At 40.0% G+C, this 27,551-nt stretch overlaps 1 protein-coding gene across 2 annotated transcripts in view; it reads right to left on the bottom strand.

Annotated features, from left to right (window-relative positions):
- Positions 1-27,551, bottom strand: part of rmdn2 (regulator of microtubule dynamics 2) — a 101,966-nt gene that overhangs the window by 16,959 nt on the left and 57,456 nt on the right. The gene's annotated exons all lie outside the window — the stretch shown is intronic.

Below are 27,551 nucleotides of genomic sequence, written 5' to 3'. Positions count from 1 at the left end.
GGCTGCCCCTGAGCCCCACTCTGTATGTGTCTTCCCTAAGAACCCCATGGTGGGAGGCCTCCGTGAGTACGGGTCCCCCTACCCTCTATGGGACCCTCATGTATCTATATAATATAATAATTGTATATGTATATATGTGTATATAAAATATGAAGCAAGTGACCTCTTCGTGAACTCTAGCCAGCATACCAAGCAGCCCCAGGTCTTCACCTTTATTTCACTGGACTCTCAAGCACCCCATATTGTGGACAATAGATTGGTAGCCCCAGCCTCAAGCCTCAGAGGATCAAGGATCAGGCCACTTGAGGACTGGGAAAAGACCTTTGGATATGCAAACAATTCTTCATATAGGACATTTCCTCTCTGCGAGGAGAAGAGAATGTTGTAGCCTTCCAAACAATGACATTTCCCCTTCCCAGGAAATCGGATCATCTGATCTACTCAAGATGTCAATATTGCAGCTCTTGGGACTATAGGACTGGCACTAACTCACCAGACCCACCCATGGGATTTTTGTTGTTTTAGACCTTTATATCAATAAACCAGGATGGGCTGGAGGGATTCTAGCTATTGCCCAGGTCCGCTTGACAATAGGTCCCAGAAAGTGCTAGTCACAATCCTATCATTTAGCCAATTGTTTCTTTGTTTATGCTGCTGCCGCGCCTTCAGTTACCATTGGACAGAGGGAAATTTACATCGAGGGCAGGCGACGCACTCTCATTAGCCGAGACGCGCCAAACTCCCACCTCTCCAGGGAGCCCCTGCTGACGTCACGCTGGCTCAGCCAATCATGGCAAACCTGGGTTTAGCCGGGGGGCAGTGGGAATTTTGAATCTGAAAACTGTATAAAAGTGCATGTTTTGCTGTGTTATGTATCTCAGCCTATTTTGACAAATTATCGCGGGTTGGTATCGCTTTCAGTTGAAATTAAATAAAATACCTTGGTGGCTTCTGCTTCAACTTGGTGAGATCTATTCTGGAATTACTGGCTTCTTTTTCTCACCAGGCGTAACCCACAGCTGCTTGGATCTCACTATACACTGCTGCTCTAAATTGCTCGATAACAATGGGATTGGGTGTCAGGATCGAAACAGAAGATTATTTTGGTTAATCCAGAATGGAAAATAATTTGCACAATTAAAAGGAAGCACCAGGCTCCACCAGCTCATAGAATTTTTTTCAGTATTTATGTCAAGTTAATGGACCTTACAGCAGGATGTTACAGTTATGAACGTGTTGCTTTAAAAGCCAGTAAAGAAGTGCCTGAACTGAACTGAATGTTTACTTTAATGCTTTGTTTCATTGTTTAAACAGGATAAATGGATTTGAAATTTGCCAAATATTTTACACTGTATAAATCATTCTAAGCCATGGAAGACTGTGCTGAAAGAATTAATTTCTGCCTGACAATACTTGTCAGCGCTTTTCCATAATTGGGGAAAAGTACTTCAAGACAGCTCCTCTGTAAGAAGCTATAGTCTGGTTTAGGAAGTAGAGACAAACTGAACTTTCTGCTGAAACTGAATAGCTTAATTTGTGGTTAATATGGTTTCAGAAAGTTCCGCCTTTCTTTATTCTAAGTACAATGTGATCATCTAATAAATGTTGCTTTTAATTGCTTTCTGAGTTTTTAACTGGGGTTGTAAAATGGAGATGAATTGTTATTCTTTGACATAATTTCAGAATTTCCTTCATCCTGAATAGTCCAGATGCCTAACGTGGAAACAATCCTGAAGTTGAAGGGAGTTGCAAGATAATAACCATGTGTAAAATGTGCCATGCATACTTCTTGAGGCTGTTCTCTTTCGTCCTAGGACCAGTGATCATGTTAATATGAGAGTTGTTCTCTTTGATGGCTTACATCCACATTTTCATGGATAATTCAGGCCCTATCTACACTGCCAAATAAAATCCAGATTATCTGTTTTGGATTATATGGCAGAAGCAGATAATCTGAATTATATGGCAGTGAATAGTGAAATACCTTATACAACAGTCAAGCATGAAGGGACTGGGTGAGTGAGTGTGAAAATGCACAAAACACTGGTAAAAATAAATAGTTGTAATTGTTTTTCTGTAAGTAACAGACCCAGTATCTATTTGACAACTGACATGGAATGGAATTTAGACGGTTTTATATTTACTTTGTTCATTGATTTAGCTAATGCAACCAAATGAATTTCAAATTTTACTTTTAAGATGTGATCCCATTTTGAATATTATATCATTGGATTAATTCATGACATCAGATCAGAATTCTGAGACATAAGAATTTGCTGTATGTTGAATTGATGAGTGTTTATTTCAGATGGACATAAATATATAAACATTGTTGTAGAGATCAACTAAGGGCCCTTCTACACGTGGCTTTTTTCGTGTCAGGAAGGACTTGAGAAATTGTAAGTCGCTTCTGGTGTGAGAAAATTGGCTGTCTGCAAGGACGTTTCCCGGGGGATGCCTGGATGCTTTACCATCCTGTGGGAGGCTTCTCTACCCGCATGGGGAGCTAGAGCTGACAGACGGGAGCTCACCTCACTTGCCGGATTCGAACTGCCAACATTTTGGTCAGCAGTCCTTGATAACTGCCTTAAAATTAATTATACTCAGGTCCCATCTACACTGCCACATAAAATCCAGATTATCTAGTTTGAACTGAATTATATAGCAGTGTATAATCCAGTTCAAAGCAGATAATCTGGAATTTATATGGCAGTGAAGATGGAGCCTCAGACATAATATAAAAAGGGGTTTGTTAAACAGTGCAATCCTATGCAGATCTATATGTCTCACAGGATTCAATGAAATTCAGTCCCCTTTATTGTATGTATACAATAGCATTCTTAAAATACTTAACACCTAACTGAATTGTACAAATAGCTTATGCCACCATCTTTATTATTTCCATTCTTCTTTAGCTGTGTTAATTTGGCTTTCAGAAAATGTATATTCTCTGAAAAAGATCAGATTGTGTAAAATAAATGCCTCCAGCTACACAAGTAAACCATTTAGCTTCACACCTTTCATTTCTATACTTTGAAAAGCAGTGAATGGATTTCTGAGTCTAAAGCTTTATTGGGTAATTCCAGTTTTCTGCTGTCAATCAGAATTAAGATCAGTTAGTATCTAACTTGTCAATGGATGAAACACGTTACTTTGAGAAGCAGCTATCAGCCGGTGCTAGAGATTTGCCCATTTGGTTAGAAATGTGAGAAATAATGAGTCAGGATTATATCTTCTAGCTCAGCCCCAGTTTCCATCTGAAATGCAGACCCCATCTACACTTCCCTATAATCCAGTTTCTGAATTATCTGCTTTGAACTGGATTATAGGGCAGTGTAGACCACATTGGTTGCACCAGGAAGTGGGATTCCAAATTCCACCATCTCTCACTATTGGTTCCGGCTAGCTCAGGCTGATGGATCTTGCAGTCCAAATGTATCTGGAGATCAACATGTTATTCACCTGTACTTTGAATGTATGTCTTCAAACATGCTTCTGCAAATATATTTCATCCCATGAAAAAAAATGAAGGCTATTGATCAACAAGATGCCATATATTTAAATATAATGTGGTACATAGGGGTGTGTTATGTATTTTTCTTCTTGTTGTGATGTTTTTTGATGATTTTATACCGTTTCAAATTCATTCAAGTGATAGTTTATTTAATGTTTTAAACATCTGTATAATATTTTAATCTTCTTGTAATCTGCCTTGGGTCCCACGTCCTAGCTCATTTTTTGCTGATAGGTAAAAATATTGCTCTGCCATCAGACATTTATAAACTGATGAGGGGTGGGTTTTAAAAGTTGGTATGACTGGGATTTTAAGGTGGGGATAAAATTGTAATACATTTAATAATTTTAATGTTAATGCTGTTAATATCATAAATTGTTTAATAGTTTTCTAATTTTATATTTATAGTATATCCTTATGTATTTGCATTGTTTCATGAGCATTGTTTTACATTTAATATTAACTGCCTTGGTTTTCTATAAGGGGAGAAAGATGGAATAAAAGTGAAGTAAAACAAACAAACAAATAACTAAATAAATGATATAGTTTATGAAATAGACTTTCCAAAATGCCTCTGCATGAACAGAAGATGCCTGGCTGCTCATCTCCTTTGTTTTTATTAGCCTTCACCAGCAGTATTCACAACCTGCGTGCAGCATATGATGGTCTGATGATATCAGCTTCATCTTACTCCAGGCAAATTCAAGCCAGAGCAGGTATTTCCCAAGATGAAGATAAATTACTTCAATGAATTGTGCCCTAAGGTTTTTATTATTGTTATTATTATTTTACAGATTATAGCTGGCGAGACAATGTTTATTCCACTATGCTTCTGTAATTACAGATGCCATATAAATATTGTATGTATAGAGCCTTTTCAAGCACGCATGTTAGTCACATGCAACCAGACCTTAAAGAATAGGTAACCCATATTGCCTAATGTGTTGCAATTGTTGTGTTGAGGTTTACCACAGGGACTCTCCCTGCAAAATCTCTTCCAACTGACACTAATTGAGGGCTGGCCACCCCAAAACATTTTGCAGCCTTTGACAAAGCAACAACTGGTAAATCCCACCAACATCAAGGTGCATTTTACCCATGAGACAGAATGCACTCACAGTTTATAAAAATATAAAAATATACAAAGCTGGGTTGTTGTGAGTTTTCCAGGCTGTGTGGCCATGTTCCAGAAGCATTCTATCCTGACATTTCACCCACATCCAGGGCAACATTAACGGGCAACAGGGCAGTTACTTGAAAGGCCTGCATCATCTCACACAACTCTTAGAAGATTTATAATAATGGTTATAATTTGCTCCTTTGTGTTAAAGCACTGAGCTGCTGAACTACTAGACCGAAAGGTCCCAGGTTGAAATCCCGGGAGCAGAGTGAGTGCCCGCTGTTAGCTCCAGCTTCTGCCAACCTAGCAGTTTGAAAACTTGCCAATGTGAGTAGATCAATAGGTACTGCTCTGGCGGGAAGGTAACGGCACTCCATGCAGTCATGCCGGCCACATGACCTTGGAGGTGTCTATGGACAACGCCGGCTCTTTGGCTTAGAAATGGAGATGAGACCAACCCCCAGAGTCAGACATGACTGGACTTAACGTCAGGGGAAAACCTTTACCTTTTATATCCTACTAGCTGTGCCCAGCCACCCGTTGCTGTGGTGGCATTTAATATATGTTATATGCTTGTATATATGTACAGTATGCATAAGGTTGTGTATGAACTGCAGCTCACATCATGCCTGGTTAACGCCTACAAACTCCATCAGTACTTAAAGTCTGTTATGTTGGGCAAATTTGGTCTAGATGCAGTACTGCTGGGATTCAGTGTCATCTCTGGCTGTAGAGTAAACTTGAACTCCCACTATGGTGAGTCAGTTGTCTAAAACCCCTCCAATAGTGTATTCTCCTGTTTTCAGAGTGTTGCTCTTAATTTACTGTCCTGGTATTAAAGGTTTTTTTAATGCTGGGAGCCAGGTTTTGATAATTTTCAATGGATTTCCCTAGTTAGGAAGCAGCCAGGCAAGTTTGGTTTATATACCTGTGGAATAATGTTCAGTGTGGGAGAAAGAACTCTTGTCTGTTGGAGGCAAGATTGAATGCTGCAATTAGTCTCCTTGATTAGGATTTAATGGTCTTCTAACTTCAAAGCCTGGCTGATTCCTCCCTGGGGGAATCCTTTGTTGGGAGATGTTAGCTGGCCCTGATTGTTTCCTGTCTGGAATTCCCATTTTCAGAGTGTTGTTCTTTAGTTACTGTCTTGATTTTAGAGATTATATTGTTCTGTATTATTATACCATAGTAATTATTATATATTATATTTATAGTCTTATATTAGCTGCTTAGAACTGGATTATATGAGGTTCCTTCTACACAGATGTATAAAATCCACACTGAACTTGATTATATGGCAGTGTGGACTCTAGATAATTCAGTTCAAAGAACATTATTGTAAGTAACAAACCATTTCTGACTACATTCTGTGCTGTGCCCAGATAAGGATTACCACATATGCATTAGATAGTGCTCATATGTACTTTGTCATTGTTCATGTAACTCTGAAGCTCTATAAAATATTGCAGCTTGGAGTAAACTTTTTCTGTCTCAACTGGTGCTACGAATAAACTGGGCTGAAAGCAGTCCTATGCATGGTAGTTACGCTGACTAACATTATTATTTGTTTTCCTTTTGCCTTCCTTCTCAGTTTCCTGTGTCTCAGCTTTACAACCCTAACCCTGGAAGGATACAATACTTCAATCCTACCTATATGCTCTTTTTGTTGCTCCAGATTCTCTAGGCTAGAGGCATCCTGCACAGATGTGGATCTGGCAATTACATTTTAACAGTCTCAATTTTTTTTAGTTGATCTTGGTTTATATACAGTGGGTCTTTGATATCCACTACAGTTTGATATCAGCACCTCCTATGAATCTGCTGCTTTCTTGGGTGGCAGAGGCTGAGAGGACCAAGAGTATCAGGGGACACATTTGCCTGGACCACTTCATTTAGCCTGCTGCCCTCAGGCCCAGTGTGGAATGCTGTCCTCTCAGAAGTGCTGAAACCAAATTCGGCAGCCAATTTGGTTAGTTTCTGTATATGCACAGGAGACATTATATCCTTTGTCTGAGGCAGCAACCATGGGCATGTAAAAGACATTTGTAACAGGCTTCAGATTTTACAACAAAGCCATAAAATATTGCAAAATACAATAGTTTATACAACTGGAAAAACATATAGTAAAATATAGCAGTTCTTTTAGGAGTTTCATGACAGACATAAATTTGTATAGTGTGGCCTTACTGAAGTCATAATGAAAAATATACCACCTTACAGTGTTCAAAACTTTTTTTCACACTTGTTAAAATCACCTACATATACTTCCTAATAATGAAAAGCATTATCACATTATTTAGAGTAACATACCATGTCTTTCATAATGTATGTTTTGTTCCCATTCAGTGCAATTTTACCCCAATGAAGAGACACCATGATGATAGTCATCTATTACAAAATGATATGCACTGCATAGCAGAAAATAATTACTTTAGTTTTGGTTTGTCTGTATTCGTTGGAAATGTTTCATTTGAGCTGTACCATAAGTGTGACTAACATTCAAGATGAATACTGGCTTTGTCACAAAAGAGGCAAGACAGAGAAATTTCTCTTCACAGACCTGAAGCAACTTCAGACTGGAGGGAGAGACATTTCCACTAGTAACCTTGAAAGATGGGATTTGTTTCCCCTTCAGAATTTTTTTTCTGAACAGAGGTAGGGATTCTAGCTGGACAAACCCAAGATATTTTGCTGCCTGAGGCAAAAGAGGATATGGTGCCCTTACTATTCTTTTTACAGAAGCAGAAACTCATGCCTAGCTCGCTTGGAATATTTTGCATTGTCAGACCCTCTAGTGGCAGCTGCTTACACAGACTTCATTGTAGCTGCTGCGACATGCCTCTGTCTAGAATGATCACCTTGGGGGACTGTCTCTCATTTATTTTATGAGATTATGGCTGTCAGCTTTATTAGGGGAAGTGGTGAATCTCTTACGTTAATTATTCTTGGGTGCCCTCAGGGGCCTAACTCCAGCCGGCCAGATTTCCTAAGGAATGTACGAATAAGTACTTGATCCTTCATTGTGATCCAGTTTGTCGACCATTTAGCTTATATACATTCACATTTACTTTATTTTATTTCAGCACATTTGAATATTGCTTTTCACTTAAAAAACATATCTTAAAAGACAAAATTAAGCCAACTTTAAAATAAAACTTAATAAAAATCATACAATCAAACCAATGCATTGAAAACTAATGTGAAAGTGAAAATGCAAATAATCTGGAAATACTGAATAAATTTAAATAAAATACAGTATTTAGGCACCGGGATTTACTAGCCTGAAGAGGAAATCATTCCACATGGAGGGTGTCACAACAAAGAAGATCCTCCTTGATGCTACAACCAAAAGAGTTCATTATGTTCATTTCAATAATCAGAGCCCACTCCTCAGAACATAAAGACCAAGGATGAGTCTATCTTGAAGAAGATCTTTCAGATAAGACATTCAGAAGGAAAAAATAAAAAAGTTTATTACTTGTGTTTCTGACAACACTAATGCATTATTTCCCACTGTTTCCCAGGACAGCAAATTACCTTGGAAGCCAGCCAGAGGTTATTTATTTATTTATTTCCCTCATTTATATCCCGCCCTTCTCACCCGAAGGGACTCAAGGCGGCTCACAGTCTGGCAAAGATTCAATGCCAATATACAATACAAAAAGATAAAACATAAGATATTAAAACAATTGAATAATTTAACAAAATACAATAAATACATTTAAAACCATACAGTATAAATCCTTGAACCATTAGTCTGCAAAACCTTGTACATAAACCTTAATCCGGACTGAGTCGAAGCCAACATAATTCATTCATCAAATGCTTGCCCACACAGCCAGGTCTTCACTTTTTTCCTAAAACTCAGAAGGGATGGAGCCTGCCGAATATCACTGGGGAGGGAGTTCCACAGCCGAGGAGCCACGATCGAAAAGGCCCTGGGACCGAGAACAGGGCCTCTCCAGATGATCTTAGTGTTCTTGATGGTTCATAGGAGGAGATACGTTTGGACAGGTAAGTTGGACCAGAACCGTTTAGGGCTTTGTAGGTCAAAACCAGCACTTTGAATTGGGCTTGGTAGCATATCAGCAGCCAGTGGAGCTGGCTTAGCAGGGGGGTGGTATGCTCCCTGTATGCCTTGCCAGTTATTACTTTGGCTGCTGCCCGTTGTACTAATTGGAGCTTCCAGGCCGTCTTCAAAGGCAGCCCCACGTAGAGCGCATTGCAGTAATCCAAACGGGATGTAACCAGAGAATGGACCACCGTGGCCAAGTCAGACCTCCTAAGGAACGGGTGCAGCTGGCGCACAAACTGGGATGTGCAAATGCTCCTCTGCCCACCGCCGAGACCTGGGGCTCCAGGCTCAGCGATGAATCCAGGATCACACCCAGACTGCGAACCTGTGTCTTCAGGGGGAGTGTGACCCCATCCAACACAGGCTGTAACCCTATTCCCTGTTCAGCCCTGCGACTGACCAGGAAGACCTCTGTCTTGTCTGGATTCAATTTCAATTTGTTTGCCCTCATCCAGTCCGACACAGTATCCAGACACCGGTTCAGGACCTGAACAGCTTCCTTAGTGACAGGTGGGAAGGAGTGACAGAGCTGGACATCATCTGCGTACAGATGACACCTCACCCCGAAACTCCGGATGATCTCTCCCAGCGGCTTCATGTAGATGTTGAACAACCTAGGGGACAGTACTGACCCCTGCGGGACCCCACAAGTTAATGGGGCCGAGCAGGTGTCCCCCAATGGCACCATCTGGGATTGACCCTCTAGGAAGGACCGAAGCCACTGCAAAACAGTACCTCCGAGACCCATCCCAGCAAGGTGCCCCAGAAGGATACTGTGATAGACGGTATCGAAGGCCAATGTGAGGTCCAGCAGAACCAGCAGGGACACACTCCCCCGTCCAGTTCCCGGCGTAGATCATCGACTAAGGCGACCAAGTCTGTCTCGGTACCATGCCCCGGCCTGAAGCCAGACTGTGCCGGATCTAGAAAATCAGTGTCTACCAAGAATGCCTGGAGTTGTGTGGCCACCACACATTCCACAACGAATGATTTAAACATTGGACAAGTCACACTCTCTCAGCCTCAGAGGAAGATAATAGCAAATTTGTTCTGAACAAACCTTACCAAGGAAACTCTGTGATAAGTTTTGCCTTAGGGTCCCCATAGATCAGAAACCACTTGAAAGGCACATAACAACAAACTATGATGGACAAAAACCGTCATGCCATGAGCTGTATCTAGCTCTCGTTCACTTTGCCAAGCAAGAGATCATCAGCTTGAAAACTGTGGCCTCCCCCCTAAAGACCCTTTTTCTGGAAAAGAAGCAGCTATAACAATGCAGTGTTTATTGAATTGTTGGAACACTTCTTCTATTCTGATCTCCGTAATACTTAAAACAGCAACAAACCTATGCCATTTTTATGACAATCCAGTAGTAAAATGAGAGAAATCTGACCTTTCCTATGAAGCCATCCCAAGAATTACTAGACTGTATTTAAGAAAAAGGATCTTAGTGCAGATTTAGGCTACAACTACACTTATTAAAATAATCCAGAGCATTGTGCTCTGAAGCAGCTCCCTGGCACTTCTGATGGGGTCACAACAGGGCACCCAACCATGTGAATGGAAGAAGTGACATTGCTAGCAAGGGTCTGCCAAGGACCTGCTTCAAGCTGGTTGCACAGCGGTGGATGTGTCTGACGTGTGAACACTGTATCAGGACAGATCCAGCCAGAGACAGATTTACCATTGTGCTTAGGTGTTTCCCATTGGCCAGGGGGGCCTCATCTTCCTACCAAAAACCGCCCAAAACATTATGATGGATTTTGCTTATGTGCTGTAATTCTAAATTTGAAGGTGTTCTGTTTCGGAGTGATTCCAGACACAATGATAAGAGTTGATAGTCTATGGGAGTGTGCCACAAAGCTGGCAGTGTTGGACTATCGGCCTCACCATTATCATAGGCTACCATTCATGGCCGAATATGATTGCCTTCCAAGTGTAGGTTCTTGGCGGTGGGTCCATAAGTGACTGTAGTGACTGTCTCTGTCTCTATGTTCATATGGCATTGAATGTTTGCCTTGTATGTGTACAATGTGATCCGCCCTGAGTCCCCTTCGGGGTGAGAAGGGCGGAATATAAATACTGTAAATAAATAAATAAAATAAATAGAGACCTATTCTTGATCCACATGTTCTCTCACCGTGAAACATCAAATTTCTTTAGGACCCAGAAAAGGAACCTCATAACTTAACTAGCACTGGGCCTCATTTGTCCTAAATCTGACACTCAATCCTGCCCCATCAAGCTGTCCACAACTCAAAAACACTGGGATCATTATAGGGCTTCCTCATGGATGGCTGAAAGAAGTGTTTCTGCTGAGAAAGTATTTGAATGTCATGCGGACTCCTTGCTGCTGCTGCTCATTCGTTTAGTCGTCTCTGACTCTTCGTGACCTCATGGACCAGTCCACGCCAGAGCTCCCTGTCGGCCGTCACCGCCCCCAGTTCCTTCAAGTTCATGCCAGTCACTTCAAGAATACCGTCCATCCATCTTGCCCTTGGTTGGCCTCTCTTCTTTTTTCCTTCCATTTTCCCCAGCGTCGTGATCTTTTTCAAGCTTTCCTGTCTCCTCATGATGTGGCCAAAATACTTCAGCTTTGCCTCTAATATCCTTCCCTCCAGTGACTGGCCGGGCATTATTTCCTGGAGGATGGACTGGTTAGACCTTCTTGCGGTCCAAGGCACTCTCAGGATTTTCCTCCAGCACCAGAGTTCGAAAGCGTCTATCATCCTTCACTCAGCCTTCCTTATGGTCCATCTCTCGCATCCATGGGTTGCTATGGGGAATACCATTGCTTTGACTATGCGGACCTTCGTTGCCAGTGTGATGTCTCTGCTCTTCACTATTTTATCAAGGTTGGCCATTGCTCTCCTCCCAAGAAGTAAATGTCTTCTGATTTCCTGGCTGCGGTCTGCATCTGCAGTGATCTTTGTGCCTAGAAATATAAAGTCTGCACTGCCTCCATGTTTTCTCCCTCTATTTGCCAGTTATCAATAGGTGTAAATCAATCCTCTCTATTTGGCTAATGTAGACATGGCATTAGACAGAGAGATCAATGGGATTAGTTCAGATGAAAAAGTGTAAGGAAAAGGCATGCTCACATGGGCTGACCTACCCTCATTCACAAAGCAATAATGCGAAGGGAGCACAGCAAAATCTATACTTGAAGATGTATTGCATCTCAACTATTCAAATGAGGTGGTAGCCCATCTGGAAGCAGCCAAACTGTTGTAAAAGACACTTCAAATGACTGTGTTTTTCTGTGGGACTGAATCAGAAGATGCAAATGCAGAAATTCATCATAATTTGGACAGAATTCATTAAAAAAACTTTTGTGATTTCAATATGATGCAAATATAACAACTTCAAAAATGGTTATAGTGTAATAGTCATAATCTCCTCCTTTTTCTTTTTGAATTTCAGAAACTGGCAAAATATTAGAAGGGGACAGATTTCTACTTAGACTAATACAGTAGAGTCTCACTTATCCAACATAAACGGGCTGGCAGAACGTTGGATAAGTGAATATGTTGGATAATAAGGAGGGATTACGGAAAAGCCTATTAAACATCAAATTAGGTTATGATTTTACAAATTAAGCACCAAAACATGTTATACAATAAATTTGACAGAAAAAGTAGTTCATTACGCAGTAATGCTATGTAGTAATTACTGTATTTACGAATTTAACACCAAAATATCACAATGTTTTGAAAACATTGACTACAAAAATGCGTTGGATAATCCAGAATGTTGGATAAGTGAGACTCTACTGTACATAACAAATAGTTGATTTCAGTGTTTTCAGTTTTGGTTGCTTACATACAATAATAATACTCCAGGAAAGTGACTTTTTGGGATTATAACGCCCAGAATCAACTATCTAGCTTAAGCTTTCCGGAAATAGTAATCCAAAAGTACTATTCCTAAACTCTACATCTGGGGTGCCATAGTGCTTTGTTCCATTTGGTATGGCTAAAGACAACAATTAAGTGCAGAATAAATAAGGCAATGTACTTGATTATTAGCTCTACACCCCTTGCCTCCCTTCTGGCATTGATTATGGTTACTTTCTGTGCACTTTTAATTTGTGTGCAGACAGGTACAAAAGCATAACTGGATATACCTGTTATTCACCAATGACCTGAGAAAGTTTAGTTTATGTTAAGCCTGGGGTTATGTCAGAGTTTGCACGCAATTCCCCAATAGATTTGCTGCAGGCAATTAGTGGGTAGAGTGGTGTTGGAAGAGGGAGGGAGGCTTTAAAGTGATAGAAACCTATTTCGTTCTCCTTTAGACTTTTCAAGAATGTGACCAACAAATTTTATTCCATACAAATGCAACATTACATAATTGATGCAGCAGATCTGTATAAATTAAAGCACATTTAGCTAAGAAATATTTCTATCCATTGCAATTTGTTAACAATCACAGCTCAGCTCTGTGTATATAAAAATCCACCTGAGATTTATTACTCCCAGATTAAAACTCTACAGCCCATATATTTCATTTCCATTAAACTGTAGCATAAGCTCTCAAGGAAGAATTTTGTGTAACTCAAAAGTGTGCATATGCTTTTAAATTAACAGTTGATTCAAATATACATGTCTTTATGTAATGTTGTAACCCATCTCGAGCTACGAGAAGAAACAGGTAAGAAAAATTATTATTATTATTATTATTATTATTATTATTATTATTAATATTAATATTATCATCATCATCATAATCATAATCATCATCATTTATCTGTCTTAGTATCTGACATATCATATTGCCCATACCATCTGTTTCCTGGTGCCCCAAAGTGGGTATCCTATTGCTATTCTTTATTTGTTTGATTGATTTATAGCCTACCATTCTCCCAAAATAAGACTCAACAATATATGTTAAAACAAAACAGGAGAAACAATATAGGCTGCAAAAACTTTAAAAGCATTGCACAACCACTTTAATTAATACATTAAGGTGCAGATTTTAATCACACAAAGTATATTACATATTAAATCTATGCATTCCTAGCTTATCATTTTGCCCCAACCAGATATAGGCTGAAGGACTGTTTAAACAGGAAGGTTGTTGCCAGTCAGCAAAAATAGAGAAGGGTTGAACTGAGCTTCTATTGGGAGTAATTTCCATTTTCTAGTAGCAGCCATTGAGAAGGCACCCATCTGTATCACACCAGATGAGACTGGAAAGGAGGTAGGGTAGGATGGAGAAAAATCCCTTCCTAAAGACCCTAAGAAGATTTGGGAAGGTTCATTTGGGAAGATAGGACTGCTTGGATAGACTGGACCCAAGCTGTAAAGATCTTTATAGGTCATGGCAAGTGTTTGATGGCTTTGAAAAACTGAGATGCAATTGTGTTCAAAATTTGTTATGTCCTTTGAATGAGTTAATTAGTGAAGACAAGGAAGTGCAAAGGTGGAACAGTTTAAGTTACTAATTACTCTTTCTGACTCGGTCAGAAAGAAATAATGAATAAATAAGGAAGGGATGATGAAAAGTGTGTGTCAGATTTCATAATTTGCCTCCTGGTTGTGATTTGAAATAATTCATTAGTGAAGAGTTACAGCAAAATTAGTGCACCATTCAGATCCCATCCTTATGGATATTACTGATAGCCATTCTCAAACCTGGATCAAAAGAAGAGAATGGAAAAGATAATCCCCAACAAGAGAACACTCTTAATTTTCTCAGCTAGTCTAAGCAACTGCAAGCCTTCCTCTTTTAAAATCTTAAATGACACGAGAGGCCGTTATTCCTGTGCATAATCGTTCAATTTTAACCTAAAAGTAATTACCCTGCATAAACAAGACAACAAACAAATGGCCTAGGAGTCCCTCCCCCTAAAAGCATACCCCTTTATAAGGTGTTTGGGATCATTTAGGGGCAAAAAAACCCCCCTGATGTGTGTGTGGGGAGCCCTTTGTGGTTTCTGGAGAAGGAGCTTAATGCTAAGTGCTGATTTCCCACAGTTGCATATCTTTGACGTAGATGCTCTACAGTGGACTTCTTTAAAATATCATATAGATTGAGTATCCTCTGAAATGCTTGGGATCAGAATTTTTTTGGATTCTGGAAAAAATGTATTTGCATATACAGTTAAGAAAATATCTTGGAAATGGGATCCAAGTCTACACAAGAAATTCATTTCTGCTTCATTATACACATAGCATGAAGATGATTTGATACACAATATTTGTAGTCATTTTGTGCATGAAACAAACTTTGTGTACATTAAACCACCAGAATGCAAAGTGTCATTATCTCAGCCGCACATGTGGACAATTTTGGATTTTGGAATTCCAAATTAGAAATGTTCAATGTGTACTTCTATAACTTTACTAGTAAAATAATTATCTGATAGCTTCTTGGCACAGTCCCCCAAGACTTTTGTGACCTGGATCTGGCAAACTTCAGGAAACTCCTATTCTATCCCTATTGTCACGTGTTCACTCAACACTTGGAACTCTGATCTATGTCCCATCTAGTTCATACATCAAAACACAATCCTAGAAATGGAACACAATTTTAACTGGCTACACAAATTAGCCTTGAAATTGTCAACAAATGTGTTAACATAGTTACCCATCTTCACACATTTACAGCAGGCATGGATGAGATATAATATCTTCAAAAGGACAGGATTTGGATGGTGCAAACACAACTGCCTGCTCTGAGTCATTGATATTTCCTATATTGAGGCTACAACACCCATGTTAATTAACTCAACTCCATCCCCTCACAGTCTATACTATGTTGCTATTTTTATATGTCAGATCTATGGTGACCTTGCCAAGGAGGCCCCATCTACACTGCGATATAATCCAGTTTCTGAATCCAGGTTATCTGGTTTGAACTGGATTACATGGTAGTGTAGACTCATATAATCCAGTTCAAAGCAGACAATTGGATTCAGAAACTGGATTATATTGCATTGTAGATCCAGCCAGAGTTTTCTTAGCAAGATTTATTCTGTGGCAGTTTGGGTCATAATTAATGTTTGTTTTTGTTATGTGCCTTTAAGTTGAGTCCATTTATGATGGTTCTATCGCAGGGCTTTCTTCTATTCAGAAGAGACTTGCCATTGTCATTAAATTGAGGGAGTATGCCTTGCCTAAAGTCTTCCATTAGATTTCTGTGACTGAGGTTCCATCTAAACTGCCATATAATCTAGTATCTGATCCCAGATTATCTGCTTTCAACTGGATTGTATGGCAATGTAGACTCACATTATCCAATTCAAAACAGATAATCTGGGATCAGATATTGGATTATATGGCAGAGTAGATCCAGCCTTAATAGGCAGCTGAATCCTGGTTTCCAAGAGTCTTTACTCAGTACTCAAACTGTTGTGACTGCGCCTTCGGGGATTATGGTTGATGATGATGGGATTAGAAGAGGAAGGAAAAACCCTCGCGAGGAGGGCTCATTGGAGGAGTTGCGCAGGAAACGGATTAGAGAGCTCAATGGGGAATCTTCTGAGGAAGATTCAGATGGGGAGTTTGGGGAAGAAATGGATGCTGGCGAACAGGTGGTGGCTGGGGAAGTGGGCACTGAATGGGCACAGCCACCGGAGATGTCTGGGGAATTGGGGCCTATGGATACTACTGAACCTGGGGTATCTTCAGGAGCAGATCCCACTTGGGATGCTTGGAGAAGGGAGGATGGTTCTTTAAGTGTGCATGGGGTTGAGTATGGGCAGGATAATTGGAACTCCGATGAGCAATTAGGCACGCCTGATCCACGAGCCCTAGCTGTGTGGAGTTCTGATTCGGAGTAAGATCTGGGACACCTGGTGTTTGGGTGTGAGTGTTTGGACACCCAAGAGGAAGGGGAATAAAATGGGAATGTTTGGTCACTTCGCTTTGCGTGTGGCAAGGTGTTGCTGAAGTGCCATTGGGATTTCTGTGCATTCAAGAAGACTGGACTGGGACTTTGCTTCTGATGTAAGTTATCTGGGATTGCTCTGCAACGGAGGGCTGGAACTGTGTGGGTTTCCCTGGACTGCACTCTGATTACTATTTCTAGCTGCTGTTACCATCGTTGCTTGGCTCTTTGTGCCATTTCGTGGACCTGGTTTTGATGACTGCACCTTTTTCGGACCCTGGATTGGAATTTGACCTTGCTTCTGTCTTCGCCCTTTGATTGATGACTACTCTCGGCTTTTGACTACTGGCTTGCCCTCCGGACTCTGCTGCTGTCTCCTGACCTGACCTTGGATCCTCCTGACGACGTCTCTTCACCCTTCTCTTGGAGCTCCTGGCATTATCTGCACCGTGGGAGCAGTTTACTGCATTTTAGTTTGTTTGTCTTCAGACCAGTTTGGTGATTCTTTTAGGAACTGTCCCTTTAAATCCACAGAGCCGGCTGGCTGTTACAGTAAGGGCTTGGACCCAAAGTGCCTTTTGCACTAGCTCTAAGTTTGTTTTGCTTTGTTTTCCTACTCGGAGTTCTGGATTTAAGCTACTCATTGCAGCTCTTGGAAGGTTTCAAGTCCTTGCTTGTTTTGCCTATTTTTTAGAAGCCAACTCAATTTGTTTTCTAAGCTGAACTGAAGCGTCTTTTTAGTTTTGTTTGAATGCCTGCGTGGATAAATAGGTTGGCTTGTTAAAACATACTTTTGAGGTATATTTTTGTTTGGACTGCTTTTGAAACACTGATAGTTAAGTGTTTCAATCTATCTTCTGTGTTTATGTTTACTTTTTGGCTTATCTCCTGAATAAACTCTGTTTTGTTCATTAATTGGCGTCTGACTCTTGACACAAACCACTGCACGTTGCATGCTTTTTAATTATCAATATCTAACACTAAATGCAGAAATAGCCAAATACCAAACACAGAGCTTGATAATATTACTTTTTGGAGTACTGTTCTTTGAGTCCCACAACCAGTATGATTAAACAGAGTACAATCTTTAGGGAAGCTTGTCTCCTGCATTAGCTCCATTTTCTGAAAATGTGCTCTAAATGCAGAACTAAGAATTATCAGGGAATGACAAAAGATATGCTGGGAAATAACAGTCGGAGGTGGAGATGGGCCAGGACTTCAGCTGAATCTCTTCACAGTTCTTTAAATGGCTGTAACTAAAGCCCAGATATAACAAGGATGGGCACGAAGTACATTTTACAGCTGAATAGTAATCAAACAGTCAACAGAATGCAGATGAAAAGAGTTTTATGAAATGTATAAACTTCCTCTTTCTAATCCCATAAATCTCTGCTTTTCTCTATGACTTTGTGAACAAAATGAAATTTTGCCCGAGGTACATTTTTTTACGATGGAATATATAAACATATGAACAAAAGGGTTTGAAAGGAAAGACTAACAAGTACGTGCTCAGCATACAGGTCTCTCTCACTGTCAGGCCCTGACAGTGCCCTGAATGACAAACACTCAGGGGGGTTCAAGACATTTTGCTGCCTGAGGTAAACAACAAGAAGCCATCCCCTCTTTCAATAGATGGACAAAACAGATTGGCATTTGCATCTCTTCTTCCACATGTCACAGCCCAACACCCTTAAACAGTTCTGATTTGGCAGGGACAGTCCCAATAAATCGCGTCACCCGTGTTTTCAGCTGTATTCTAAATATTCTAGCTTCTCCCTCCTCCCACTTTTCCTTTTAATCCTCAGCTTACTTCAGTTTTTGCAGATTGAGTCCAAAGTGCAAAGGTAGCTTGTACTCATCTTAGTGGGGAGAGAGGACAGGAGCGGATGGAGTCATTTGGTCCAAGCAAAAGCAATGTGCCATAGCCTTTTGTGGCTTCTGTGCTCTTTCTCATTAATAGCTTTTGCCATCTTGGCCGCACTCTAATGTTGTTTGTCCATATGTGTCCCAGTTTTCCTTTCTGGAATGTTGGATGGTACAGAGCCCTCTGTCACACTCGAAAACAACAGACCAGGCTAAGGATCAAGGGTCAAACCTTTGACCCCTTGGTACACAGTTCTTTCCTTTAACCCTCGCTTTTTCCCAACTGCCTCACTCTGCCTAATGGGGGAGGAAGCTACTAGCATCTTTTTAAAAAAGACACCAAAACAGTCTCTTTTGTGGGACACAATAAAAGGGTACAAATGCAAGATAAGCCATAAGGGGAAAAATCCACATTGTTATAGTTATAGTTGTTCTACATATTGTTCTGAGAGAGTATTGCAGACTATCAGAGCGGGTATTGTGAACAAAATAAAGCGTGCAGCAGGAAATGAGTTTGCAATAGGGGCCTTTATCAGGTGCAAAGTGATTTCTGAAAACCAAAAGATGAAGAAAAAAATACAGTATTTAAAAAAACAAATAGTTAAAAGGATTTAAAAATGAAAATAATGAAAACTCAAATGAGTGTGAAACTCTCAGGTTCCCTTTGTGTGTGTGTGTGTGGGGGGGGGGGGGATGAGTTCTTCAGGTCCCTATATTACCAGGGCTGTAGAGAACTGGCTGGAGAGAATAAGTTTCCAAAATTCAAGTCCCATTTAAGATGGTTTTAACTCCTCTTCTTCCGGTATTAAACAGCTAAATTCAGCATTCCTCAAGTCATTGAAAGACAGTGATAGCTATCTGACTATAAGACAAATTCCGAACTCCATATTGTGTCAGTAATTTTGTTAAACAAATCAAAAGGATGGTTTTCCTATGGCGGCTGAAATAAGAGTATTTCTAGTTTCTGGTATAAGGATTCAATAGGACTCATCCCCATATCTATGGGGAATATGTTGCAAGGCTAGACAGGGTGATTAGCTCCCACACTGCTCCAAGACACATTGCTGCCTGAATCAAAGAATAAAATGCCCTTGTCTTATCGGATTCGCAGGTGAATTGTACCTGAGCACTGGCAACAGAATCTCATCACACAGCAAAGAACAACAATGGTAACTGGTGGTCTCTATTTCATTGTGGCCATGAATCTTTTGCTCAACATTTAAATCTGAACTTTAAAGGAACTATCACGGATTCAGAACTCTTATCACCCAGCTAAGTTGACAGAGCATTTTTGGTATCTCCTTTAAAGTTCACACTAAAACCCAAAGTGGGTTTGCTATACTACTGACATGGAAACCACCAGCCATCACTGAAAGATAATATGATGTATATTCACATAAGGAATCTGGTATCTCTAAAGTAATTTTCCATTTACATTCTAATGACAGGTAAATTTCACTTTAGGACTGCAGCTCCCATGCCACTGGCCATGAAGGTCAGGGGCTTCTGGGAATTAGAGATCAAAAGATAAATACTCTAAGCCTTGTTTCTTTGGACAGCTTTCTCACATTAATGGGTAGCTAGTGGAACAAAGTGGGTATCACACAGAGCTCAGTCAAAGCGAGATCCTGTGGTTTTGCTGAGACAATATAATTTGCCACATCTGAAGTCCGTCCCTGTCTTATTTACTGATTAAGAGATGAATGCAACCCAGTGAACTTCTTGGTGAATGAGCCAAGTAGTTTTTTCATTATTTTGTGCATCATACTTCCTTCCATGGAACTCCAAGCCCATGGGTGACATAAGAAAATGCATTGTCTACAATAATTAAAACATAAAGCCTATTGTACAATGTCTCTATGGCAACATGCTGGCAACGAAGGCAGGCTCTCTTTGTGGATTTTTCTTTCCTTCCTCCAATTCCCCTAATATAGTTTCTACCTCTCCCTTTTCTTCATTTCTTTTTTCTTCCCTTGCTTTTCCTCATACACTCTCTTCTTTCTTTCTCTTCCTTACTTTTGCTTTCCTTTTTCCTTTCCCTCCTCATACATTTCCACTTTCCTTTCCCTTTCTTCCCTTCTTTTTTCCTCCCTTCTTTCTTTCCTTCCCTCCCCTCCCCTCATACATTTTCCTCTTTCTGTTCTCTTCCTTCCTTCCCTCCTTTTACTTGCTTTCCCCCTCTCTCTTTTCCTTCCACCTTCCTTTTGCTTCCCTTCTTTCTCTTTCTTTCCTCCCTTCAGCTTTCCCCCTTTCCTTCATTCCTTCCTCCACTCCTTTTTCTTTCTTCTCCCTCCCTCCTTTCTTTCCTTCTTTTCTTTCTTCTTCATTTTCTTGTTCTTTCTTCCTTTCCTTCCTCCCTTCCCTTCATACACCTAACCTAGTAACAGCTAATCCACTTCATTCCCTTTATTTCCTATTCACATGATAGAGGACCACTTCAAAGCTCTCAATTATTTTAAGTTGGATAACAAAGGGTAAGTGTGCAAGGTTTGGTCCAGATCCATAAAGCCATGTAGGAGCCTTTGTGGTACCAACAAAACAACATACCTACAAAGACAAAGATCCACCTAGAGGAAAAATGTTCTTAACATACATCAAGGGAACCACTGACCACATAGGGAAGAAAATCCAACAAATGCTACGTTCAGCAAAGGACAAGAGGGATCCTCTCATCTCTGCAGGAGTCTACCGTATACCATGTAGCTGTGGACACATCTACATAGGGACCACTAAACACAGCATTGCCCAAACACAAATCAAGGAACAGGAAAGGCACTGCAGACTAACTCAACCAGAGAAATCAGCCATAGCAGAGCACCTGATGAACCAACCTTGACACATCATTTTATTTGAGAACACAGAACTGCTGGACCACTTTAACAGCCACCATGTCAGACTACACAGAGAAGCCACTGAAATCCACAAGCATGTGGACAATTTTAACAGAAAGGAGGATAACAAAATCTGACTACCAGTATTTTAAAAAAACAAAATCTGGCTACCAGTATTTTAAAAAACTCTAAAATCAAGACAGTAAATAAAGAACAACATTCAGAAAACAGGGGAATTCCAGACAAGAAACAATCAGGGCCAGTTGACACCTCCCAACAAAGGATTCCCCCAGGCAGGAAACAGCTGCCAGGCTATTCAGTGCTAATCAAGCTGGCCAGCTGAAACATTCACAATTGCCTCAAGCAGACAAGAGTTCTTTCTCCCACCTTGAACATTCCACAGATATATAAATGCCACATGCCTAGATTCCAGAACCTCACAACCTCTGGGAATGCCTGTTATAGATGTGGGCGAAATGTCAGGAGAGAATGCTTCTGGAACATGGTCATATATCCTGGAAAACTCACAGCAACCCAACATACATACACTTTGACTTTTTTCGATACAGGTAAATAATAGGTATAGCTAGAAAAGTATTTCTTTATTGAGTGGTTAACATGCTAAGTGATCTAGAGACGTGCAGATGTTATAGACTTTGTTTGCTCTTCCTTTTTACATATGGATTGAGTTGGATAAAAAGCAATTGAAAGTGCAGTGTGCAGTGGATTCTGACTATCAAAAACAATGGATTTGTCCTAGTTATATGCCTTTAAGTAATTCTGACTTATGGCAAATCTAATATGGGATTTTCTAAGCAAGATGCCTTCCTTATACTGAGAGAATGTGACACACTTAAACACTTTAATCACTCGGCAAATTTCCACCTCTTTCTAGTCCTGTCAACATGTATCACTTCTCCCTCTATCTTGTATTTAAAAGTGTCAATCATTCAAGGTTCACATGCTGTTGACTGATTCTAATTAATTATTGTATTGTTTTGTATTTTACAGATTTATTGTGTTTTGTATATTTAGCATGCAATATCATAGACCACCTTGGGATTTGTTGGCATAAAAAGAAGTACAGTAGAGTCTCACTTATCCAACATAAACGGGCCGGCAGAATGTTGGATAAGTGAAAATATTGGATAATAAGGAGGGATTAAGGAAAAGCCTATTAAAGGTCAAATTACATTATGATTTTATAAATTAAGAACCAAAAGCAGCATGTCTTACAACTAATTGACAGAAAAAGCTGTCCAACACATGGTAACGTTATGTAGTAATTACTGTATTTATGAATTTAGCACCAAAACATTGCAATATATTGAAAACATTGACTACAAAAACATTGGATACTAACAAATTGACTACAAATAAAAATAGAATTGCACAAAATGAACTTACAGTAGCAACATTGTCGGAAATTAAATCTATAAAAAGTTCAATTCTTGCTGTCTAGAGAAACAGCTGTGGATTGGGGTGGGAGGCAAAGTGCGTTGGATAACCCAGAACGTTGGATAAGCGGATGTTGGATAAGTGAGACTCTACTGTATAGAAATATCTTAACCAACTAGCATCCTAATAATATACAGCCAGCCCTTGGTGCCTGCTGGAGTTCGGCTCCAGGATCCAAAACCTGTGGATGCTCAAATCCCATAACAAACCATGGCATTGTAAAATGATGCCCCTTATATAAAATGCCAAAATTAAGGTTTGCTTTTCAGATTTTAAAAATAAATATTTCCAAGCACTGGATGATCAAATCTATGGATGCAGAATTGGTAGAATTGAAGGGCTCACTATTTATCTGGGTAATCTATGACAATTTGTAAGGCATTTTCTGCCTATGATTCCAGCATCTGAACGTGTATTTACAAATAAATCCACACACACATAAGCCTGATTCCGTTCCCCTGAACATTGTATTTCACTGATCCCTTCCTTATCTCCCCTCAAAGGTGCATCTGCACTGTAGAATGCAGTTTGACACCACTTTTACTACCATGGCTCAGTGCTAATCCTGGGAACTATAGTTTTATTAGCTTTTTTAGCCATCCCTGGTAAAGAGTGCTGGTGCCTCATCAAACTACAACTCGCTGGATTTCATACCTTTGAGCCATAAAAGTTAAAGTGGTATGAAACTCTATAGTGCAGATTCACCTCAAAGTGACTTAAGGTGGTTCCATTAATCTCACAGGGTTTTCTTAGGAATGATTAAATGCTCAAATACCTTCAAAAGGGGAGTTTCATAGCTGGGGGGGAGAGGGAGAAATGCTTCTCTGGACTGCTACTCCTAGAATCCCCTGGATTTCTCACTGTAGCCATTATGGCCAGAGAAAAGTCCCATCCAAAGTAATGCCCCCCTTTTTTGTATCTCTGTCATTCTTATAGGTGGGGAGAAGAAACCAAAGTTGCATCCTGGGGCTATAAGTTAATTCCACCCCCCACCCCCCATACACACACTTTGTTTTTTTAGAAGAGACCTCTTTAGCCTTCTTATAGGTAGGGAGTATTAGGGAAAACTATCATAAACTATAGCAGAGCATCCAAAAACAAACAGGACATAAAAATTGAGCATTCAGCTCATTAGCGAGCAAAGTACGAGGTGCCGTTGGTTGTGGCTATAAAGAATTTAGAGCTTAGGCAGGGAGAGATGCAGAGTCCAATCTTTAAAAACCACAAAAGGTTTGCATCTCTCTGTTACACACGCAGAAAGAGATCCTCAAAGCATACAGCTCATACTCTCCATACTAAGATGTAAGAAAAAGAACTCAGAGTAAAGGCTTGCAGTGTAAAAGCACCAATTCTACAGAATGAGAGCAGAAACAGAGAGGACTGAAGAAATACAGTAGAGTCTCACTTATCCAAGCCTCGCTTATCCAAGCTTCTGGATTATCCAAGCCATTTTTGTAGTCAATGTTTTCAATATATCGTGATATTTTGGTGCTAAATTCGTAAATACAGTAATTACAACATAACATTCCTGCGCATTGAACTACTTTTTCTGTCAAATTTGTTGTAAAACATGATGTTTTTGGTGCTTAATTTGTAAAATCATAACCTAATTTGATGTTTAATAGGCTTTTCCTTAGTCCCTCATTATCCAGGATATTTGCTTATCCAAGCTTCTGCCGGCCCATTTAGCTTGGATAAGTGAGACTCTATTGTAGATACATTCCCAACTGGAAGGAGAGACATGGGGGAAGGGGAACCCTTAGCCTATACTAAGCTTACTAAACTATTCCTCATTGAGGATTTGAGACTTGGGCAGTGTGGGGTTGAATCCCAACAGGAAGAAGAAACCAAAATCCTATGGGAGGGATCCAAAAATTCCCACTCCCATCCCGACTTTTTTGTTAGACTTCTTATAGGTGGTAGAAAAAACCAAAATTCTGACTGGATAACCCCCCCCCCCCCCCAATACACACATACCCCTCTGTTTTCTTTGAAGAGACCTCTCTGACCTTATTATAAGTGAGGGAAGAAACCAAAACTTTAACATCGGGGAAGCGGGGAGGCGCCAACTCTTATAATTCACCTACTCTTTTCTGTTATTAGAAGAGACCTCTCCGGCATTCGTATAGATAGGGAAAGATACCAAAATTATACCTGCAGGGGGTGTGAGGTAACCCCCAATATCTCCCCCCTTTTTTGTTAGAAGAGACCTTCCTAACATTCTTATAGCACGAGAGAAGAAACCAAAATCCAATCCAGGAGCGGGGGGGGGGGGGGGGATCAATAATCCGCACCCTCAACCCTGTTGGAAATAGCAATCTGCCAAGCCTTTCACTATTTATTTGTTAATGTATATATTTGCTAACTTGTATTCTATGTGTATAATGATTTGCCAGTTTGACCTCTTTGGTGTAGGAGGGGTCATAGGCATGTGATTGTACTGAACATGTTCAGACTCAAGACTCCATTTTGTGTTCAGTTTGCATCACACTTCAGTGGAGGTGGATGCATGTTTGCTTTTGGACTTCAGTTAGTACAATTATACTTTGGACTATGGTCAATTGATTAAGAATGATACCCTGTGTACTCAATACACAGAGAACTACATCCTATTTATAACTGAACTTTAATAAGAAATGTGCCTATATGGTGAATTAATACAAGATGCTTATGAGTAAACAATATGTCAAAGAAGACATGTCAAAAGTGGTTTTTTTTATCTCTTAGTGCATATTTTAAATTAAGAGGTTTCAAGGGTGCATGTCTTTGGGCAACTACCATTACAATTACAACTGCAAAAAAAAACAACCATCCTCTGCTAACCAAATATATTTTTGTAGGCTGTAGTCTGAAAATAGATAATGGGAATTATAGTCCTGAAAAGAAGAAAAGCAGATGCTGCAGTTTTTAGAGAAGTATCTCCCTCCCAAATTCTCGGTATGGGAAACTAGAAGATAAAGACCAGTATTGGCCGCTGCTCAAGTTAGTCAGGGTCAGCCTAGAGACATGAAGTTTCAGCAAGTCTCCAACTTAAGCTGGTTGCATGTCTAGAATAGTAAGACAATTGGAATACAATGAGCAAAGAATAAATCAATGAAAGAGACAAACTGTAAACACCAATCAAAATTGTGTTGTTTGTTCCACTGTAAATGATAAAAGACCTCAGCCACATCCTTGGGGCGCAGCAGTTCTTTAGGCTTAAAGCCACTGTCAGTCATTTGCTGGGCCAGCAAATAAAGCTGTCTTCACAAGATTCAACTCATTCGTGTGTCCATCTCTGCACTGCCCCCTTGAGAGAAGTGAAGGGAACCTCTGAGAGCATGCAGAGTTCCCTTATCAGTGGCATGCCTTTGTCCTTGGCAGTTTAAAGACATAGTTCTTCAGCTTAACAGCTGAGTTACCTGTGTGCCATTACATGAATGTTTATGAATATCGCTTGTTCAAAGGGTGGAATTCTAACAAGGTCGTGCTTTTCTTGACTAGTGGTTTTCAAAAGGTGGTCACCACATGATCGTGGAGAGTCACATTTGCCAAACGGATGTGACATCATTTTGTTGTCAAAGGCTTTCATGGCTGGGATCACAGGGTTGTTGTATGTTTTTCAGGCTGTATGGCCATGTTCCAGAAGTATTCATTTTTCTTTTTATAATGATAATAATAATAATAATAATAATAATAATAATAATAATAATAACTTTATTTCTAGACCGCCTTCTCTCTTCAGAGGGATACAGGGCAGTTAACATACATATAAACGGCAAACATTCAGTGCCACAAGTACATCACTTAATATCAAAAGTATAAAAAGTCAATAACATACTCATTATAATAAAAATTCCAAATTAGAAAAAACAATAAATTTAAACATGGCACTCAGTAAAAACATTATTGCACAGAGCGAGCGTATACCTGGACCAAATTAAATGACCAAAATTGCAGAAAAAGTTCAGTATTTTGTAGTAGTTTCAATAAGGTTAGGATTGCCATTTACAGTAGTCTCGCTTATCCAACCTTTGCTTATCCAACATTCTGTATTATCCAATGCAGTCTGCCTCTCAGTAGTTAATGTTTTTGTAGTCAATGTTTTTGTAGTCAATGTTTTCAATACATTGAGATTTTTTGGTGCTGAATTCATAAATACAGTAATTACTAACTTACGTTACTGTGTATTGAACTGCTTTTTCTGTGGATTTGTTGTAAAACATGATGTTTTGGTGTTTAATTTGTAAAATCATAACGTAATTTGATGTTTAATAGGCTTTTCCTTAATCCCTCCTTACTATCCAACATTTTCGCTTATCCAACATTCTGCCGGCCCATTTATGTTGGATAACCAAGACTTTACCATATTTCCAAAGGGATACTTGCCCAGAGACTGGATGCAGTTATTTCCAATACCAATATCAATCTCCCTATCTTTTTGTTTTGTTAGAAGAGACCTGTCTATCATTCTTATAGCATGGGAGGAGCCTCCGGTGGCATAGTGGATTAAAGCCTTGTGACCTGAAGGTTAGGAGCCTCCGATGGCAGAGGGGATAAAAGCCTTGTGACTTGAAGGTTGGGCTGCTGACCTGAAGGCTGCCAGGTTCAAATCCCACCCTGGGAGAGCGCGGATGAGCTCCCTCTATCAGCTCCAGCTCCATGCGGGGACATGAGAGAAGTCTCCCACAAGGATTATAAAAACATCAAAACATCCGGGCGTCCCCTGGGTAACGTCCTTGCAGACGGCCAATTATCTCACTCCAGAAGCAACACCGGTTGCTCCTGACACGAAAAAAAACCAAAACAAAAACCTGAAGGTTGGGTTGCTGATCTGAAAGCTGCCAGGTTCGAATCCCACCCGTGGAGAGCGCG

This window comes from Anolis carolinensis, chromosome 1, assembly GCF_035594765.1.
Source record: "Anolis carolinensis isolate JA03-04 chromosome 1, rAnoCar3.1.pri, whole genome shotgun sequence".
NCBI lineage: Eukaryota > Metazoa > Chordata > Lepidosauria > Squamata > Dactyloidae > Anolis > Anolis carolinensis.
This window is presented reverse-complemented; position numbering and strand designations above follow the sequence as displayed.